Raw genomic sequence first — 6,000 nt, 5'->3', positions numbered from 1 at the left:
AAAACAACCCTAAGATACTACCTTACCCCAACAAGAAAGGCCAAGATTTTGAACTCAGACAATGACATTTGCTGGCGGGTTGTGGAGAAAAAGTAACCCTACTACACTTCTGGTGGGATTGTAAACTAGATCAGCCACTCTGGAACCCAGAGTTTTGTGCATGCTAGGCAAGCACTCTGTCAGTAGGCCAAACTCGCAATGAGTATTTAACATTTTATCACTCAAGTTATATCAAGGAATGCAATGTTCACTCTCACCATCTGTACATAAAGTTGTACTGAGGTACTCCAAATGCAATAAGAAAACCTAAAACCAAAATGGAAAATAAAAACACAAAAGGCATGAACCAGAACAATGAAGTAGCAAAATGTCTTTAATTGCTGATGGAATTTATGCACTAAAATTTTTGATGTCACAAAACAAAAGTTAAACATAATAAATTAGAAATATCTCTGTGCACAGTGTGAATATCTGTTAGATGTTAAAAGACTCAAGAATAAAAACAGTGCATTTAGATGTTTGTAGTCTTGGTTCTAATTTTAATATTTCAACTTTCAGCCCAGCACACTCACTCCAGAGAGTGAGACATAGACGTTCACTGTCCTGTGATTCTAGGACAGATCGTGCAGGTAGAAGCATGAGGAGTAGCCCTCACTTCTGCTTCCCTTGTGGTTTATGTAATGACTTGTATCACTGTGGGAGGATCATCATAACCCTGTTGACAGTAATAAGTGGTAGCATCTTCAGGCTGCAGGCTGCTGATGGTGAGAGTGAAGTCTGTTCCTGATCCACTGCCACTGAATCTGGTTGGGACTCCATCTTCCAAATTATCTGCACCATAGATCAGGAGTTTAGGAGATTTCCGTGGATGTTGCTGGTACCAGGCTAAAGCATATCCAATGTCCTCACTGGCCCTGCAAGTGATGGTGACTCTGTCTCTCAGAGATGCAGCCAGGGAAGATGGAGACTGGGTCATCTGGATGTCACACCTTACTCCTGTGTAGAAACATAAAAGCAAACATCCACACTATCAATCAACCTCTAAAAAGATTTCTGTGAAGAGTAAATCATCACGAATAACACTGATCTGTGTTATGCCTCCCCATGGTTCTTTCTTACCTGGGAACCAGAGCAGCAGGAGCCCCAGGAACTGAGCAGGGGTCCTCATGTCCATGCTGTGTGCTGACTGCTGAACTGACTCCACCACAGGAAGTGAGCAGTCTATTATGAAGTCTGAGGGCTGTGGGCTGTGCTTTGGCACATGCAAATCAATCACCATGGTCTAGCCTGTGTTGTCTGTCTGGTGAGTAGAACAAACTTTTGCTGTCTTCAAGATGCACTCTGATTTTCTTGATTTTTCATTCTATGTTAATGACTCTTAGAAGAGAGGAATTAAAGGGAGATAAGGTTCTTTTTCATTTTCCTGATATAAAACATGAAGACTGGATGAAAATAAACCTCACTTTGACTTATTTCTATTTTGCTAAGAAGTGACATTTTAGCTTGTCTACAAAAAATAAAGATCTACATCTTATGGTTTCCAGACTTTCAAGCCTCAGTCTCCCCTAAACAGATGTATAAGAATGTGAGAATTTTGGATTCCAAATCATTTAATTCTGCTTTGATTTTAATAATTTGCTTCCTTCTACTGGGATTAGGGTTGGTTTGTTGCTTTTTCCAGGAGCTTAAGGTGACACATTAACTTGTTGGTTTGTGATTTTTCCAACTTGTTTTTGTAGGTACTCAGAGCTATAAATTTTCCTCTAGGTACTGCCTTTGATGTGTCCCGAAGCAGCTTGTATTTTGTGTGCTCCTTTTTGTTAAATTTCATAAACTGTTGGATTTCTGTTCTGATCTCTTCGATGACCCATTGGTGATTCAACAATATGTTGCTCAATTTCCATGAGTTACAGGGTTTTCGTTGGTGGAGATGTGTGTTCAGTTCCAATTTAATGGTATTGTGGTCTGAGAGCATGCAGGGAATAATTTCAGTGTCTCTGAATCTGTCCAGGTTTGTTTTATGGCCTAAGATGTGGTCTATTTTGGAAAATGTTCCATGTGCTGCTGAAAAAAAAGTATATTGTGTTGTTGCTTTGTGGAAAATTCTGCAGATGTCTGTTAGATCTAGTTGGTCTATATAGTTGTTCAATTCTAAGGTTTCTCTGTTGAGTTTTTGCCTTGTTGATCTGTCCATAGGTGAGAGTGATGTGTTAAAGTCACCAATAACCAGTGTGTTTCGATCTATGTATGCTTTCAGTGAAAGTAAAGTTTGCTTGATGAAGTTTGGAGCTCCGGGATTGGTGTGTAGAAATTTAGGATTGTTATGTCTTCCTGGAGGAAAGATCCCTTTAGTAGTATGTAGTAACCTTCTTTGTCTTTTCTTAATAATTTTAGTTTGAAGTCTATTTTATCTGATATGAGGATGGCAACTCCAGCCTGTTTATGGGGGCCGTTAGCTTGATCGAGTTTATTCCAACCTCTCACTTTCAAAAAATGATTGTTTTTTGAGGGGTAAGATGTGTCTCTTGAAGACAGCAGAACGATGGATCTTGCTTTTTGATCCAATTAGACAGCCTATGCCATTTAATTGGAGAGTTAAGTCCACTGATATTGAGAGTTAGGATTGAGAGATATTTATTAGTTCCTACCATTTTTAAAAGCTTTTATTAGGGCCTGTGTCTTGACAGTTCTTGTGGTACTTAGATGGTATGATGTTTAGGTGCCATTTCTTTCTCTGTATTGCATTTATGTTGGTTTTCTATGTGTAGAACATATTTGAGAATTTTTTGTCATGTTGGTTTGGTTGCAACATAATGTTGCAGCTTTTCCCTGGAATGGAATGCTTTTAATGTTCCCTCAGTTTTAGGAACCTTTCTTTGGTCTCTATTGATCCAGTTTGGATTATAATGTGGCGGTGGGATGTTCTTTTCTGGTCCGGTAGGGTTTGGGGTTCTAAAAGCTTCTTGTATCTGGATGGGCCTGCCTTTCTGGATATTTGGGAAATTATCTGAGATGATTCCCTGAAGTATATTTCCAATACCATTGACCTCTTTCTCCAGACCCTCCTCAATACCAATTAGCCTTAAATTAAGCTTCCTAATTGTATCTTGGACCTCCTGAAGCGCTCTCTCATATTTCCTAGATTTGGATTGACTCATTTTCTGTTCTTTCTCTATAACAACTAAATTATCTTCAGCCCTGGAAATTCTCTTCTGCATTGTCTAACCTGCTATCAATGCTATCTACTTTATTCTTCATCTCCCTTGCTTCTAATTGCTCATTTTTGATGCCTTGCATCTCTTTTTTTACATCATGTAAGGATTTGCTTAGCTCCTTTATTTTCTTTTGAGTGGTTAGCTCAGTAGCTTTATTCTCTTTGGACATTTGCTGGAGTTCAGTCACCTTTTTGTGGATTCTATGAATTCATCCATTTTTCTTTGAAAAACCTTTGTTATGGCCTCCTTTATGGCTTCTTCTTTTTCACTTATCACCTTGTTTATGGTTTCCTCTTGTTTAGCTATGGCTTCCTCCCTTATCTCTTTCTTTATATTTTCACATTTTTCATTAATGATGTTTATCAATTGCATTTGTATAGCACTTGGAAGACTCTCCTCTAGGTTTGCCAGTGACTGTTCCATTGTCTGTTTATATTGGGTGGGGGATGTTATTCCTTGATTTGACATTTTTCTTGAGTTTCTTGTTCTGCCCACTTGAAAAGGCAGCACATGTTTATTGGCTCTGAAGTGGCAGGCCAAACACCCTCCAGAACCCACAGAAAGCCTGACTTCTGGTACCTAAGAGAGAGAATATGGACGTCTCAAAATGCTCATACTGATTTAATACTTCAAATGGGTGATAAAATTCTAATCAGAAAGCCAAACATGCAGACACTTTCCTATCCAAGGAAGCATAGATATTAAATACACACCCAGTGATAATATGGCCTATATTCTTCCATACGAATGACCTAAGGTACACTTCATTCTCTTCTTATAGCTCTTTCTCCACGTACACCCTGATTTGGTGCAGGATTTCTACATACCAACTTGGAGGACACACTTCAGTCCTTAGGAGATGGACTGTGTAGACACAGAGGAAGCAGGGATAGAGGCAAGGCTAGGTTTCCAGTCTCAGCACCTAGCACAGAGTGGTTTTCTACAAAGGTCAGCAAGCCACATTGCATCCCAAGTGTGCCTGGTTTTCCAGAGTTCTCATTCAAGCCTATGGGACTCCTTGTTGGTAATAGCACCCCATCAATCTCTACTGTTTCTACATAGACAGCTCATTTATAGACAGTGGGGTTTGTTTGCCATGTAATGGACTTTCTGTGGCATTGCATCTTACAGAATTTCAGCGACTGAATCTCAGTAATTCTTGACAATGGAGCTTTGCACTTACTTAAGAAGCTTGATCTGTTTTCTTACTCACCAGGAGGGATTCTGTAGGAAACAGCAAATGGAACTTCCTCTCAGTAACTCAGACATCTAGTTGTGGGATAACAAACAAACAAACTAGTAATCAATATTCAATTTAGGAAAAGATAATAGTCACAAGACAGTTAGGGGCTGGATCGTGTGATCCATGAGAGATGGACAATAATGTGTTTTGGAAAATCTTCCCTAAGAGCAGGGTGCAGCCGCTCACTCCTGTAATCCTGGCACTCAGGACGCTGAGATCTGAGGATGAAGGCTCAAAATCAGCCTGGGCACTAAAGAACTTGAGAATTTTATCTCAAATTATCCTCTAGAAAACAAGAAGGGGCTAGACTCAGAGGTAGAGCAGAAGCATTGAGCTGAAGAGCTCAGGGATGGCACCAAGAATGAGTTCAAACCCCAAGACCTACAGGAAAAAAAAAAAAAGAAAATCGCTAATATTGTAGGGTGTAATGGAGGGGTGGGGTCGCAGCCATAGTCTCCTGTTCTAAAAAAGTCAAGGATGCCTCATTGTTCCAAGACCAAAACCTGCCCCAAAACTTGTTTTTTGTTTATATAGGCATTCACAACTACAAACTACATTCCTAATATAGCTTTTGCTACACTTAGTAAGTTCACGTGTTGTTGTGTGCATTTTCATTTGTCATAATATTTTGTAATCAGACTTTTGATTGCTTCTTTGCAAATTTTGAAAATAAATGTGACAGGTTATATCCTCATTTTTGTGAGCATTTTAGTCTTCATTACAACATTGGTTCACAATTTCTTTCTACTATATTTCCTCTCCTTATATTTACTAAGATCTGATATGGCTTATCACAGAGAATATTCCATGTGTACTTGCCAGTAAAGAAAAAAAGTGTGTTCTGCTTTTAGTGTGGAATGCTCTGTACATGTCCTTTTTTCAGTATAATAATTTGAATAAAGCTGGGTGCTGTAGCTCACGCCAATAATCATAGCTATTCAGGAGACAGAGATCTGAGGATAGAGGTACAAAGCCAGCCTGGACACTAGAAAGTGAAACACTTATTTCCAATTAATCACTAGAAAAAGGGAAGCAGGTCTGTGGCTCAGTCCAAAATGTGTCTCATACAAATCTAGTTTAATAGGAATTATTTACAGAGCACCTGATTATCTGGAGGTGACTGTATGTATCCAAAGTCACTGAAGACACTTAACTGTGCCAACCAAGTTCTGAGCTCCTATTTTATGGAACTTCTAACCCAATAATGAAAATCTAGACCTAGACCATCATCTCATATGAAAACAGCAGACAGAACTACAGACCCAAATGACATGATACTAGAAAAATCCCACTGTCTTTCTGCACTCTGACTTGCCTTTATCACAGAATTCGATGATCTAAACAAGCTGTCCAATTATGGGAGGAACAGTTTGGTCTGCTGCAGTGTGGCATACAGAACAGCTCTGTGACAGCTTACTGCAGGATGGAGTTAATCAGGACAGAATTCAGAGGAATCATCTCACTACTCAAGCACAAGAAACCACAGTGGACACTGATTCACACAGAAGTCTGACATCTATGGAAAAGCAAGCTTGCACAGCA

General features: G+C 39.3%; 1 pseudogene; it reads right to left on the bottom strand.

Moving 5' to 3' along the window:
- Positions 1–673: 673 nt before the first annotated feature.
- Positions 674–1,174, bottom strand: LOC150060391 (immunoglobulin kappa variable 1-39 pseudogene; annotated as a pseudogene).
- Between the last annotated feature and the right edge of the window lie 4,826 nt (positions 1,175–6,000).

Source organism: Megascapheus bottae, chromosome 7 (assembly GCF_031878675.1).
Source record: "Megascapheus bottae isolate mThoBot1 chromosome 7, mThoBot2.hap1, whole genome shotgun sequence".
NCBI lineage: Eukaryota > Metazoa > Chordata > Mammalia > Rodentia > Geomyidae > Megascapheus > Megascapheus bottae.
Note: the sequence above shows the minus strand (reverse complement) of the source record. Positions and strands in the feature narration are given on the sequence as shown.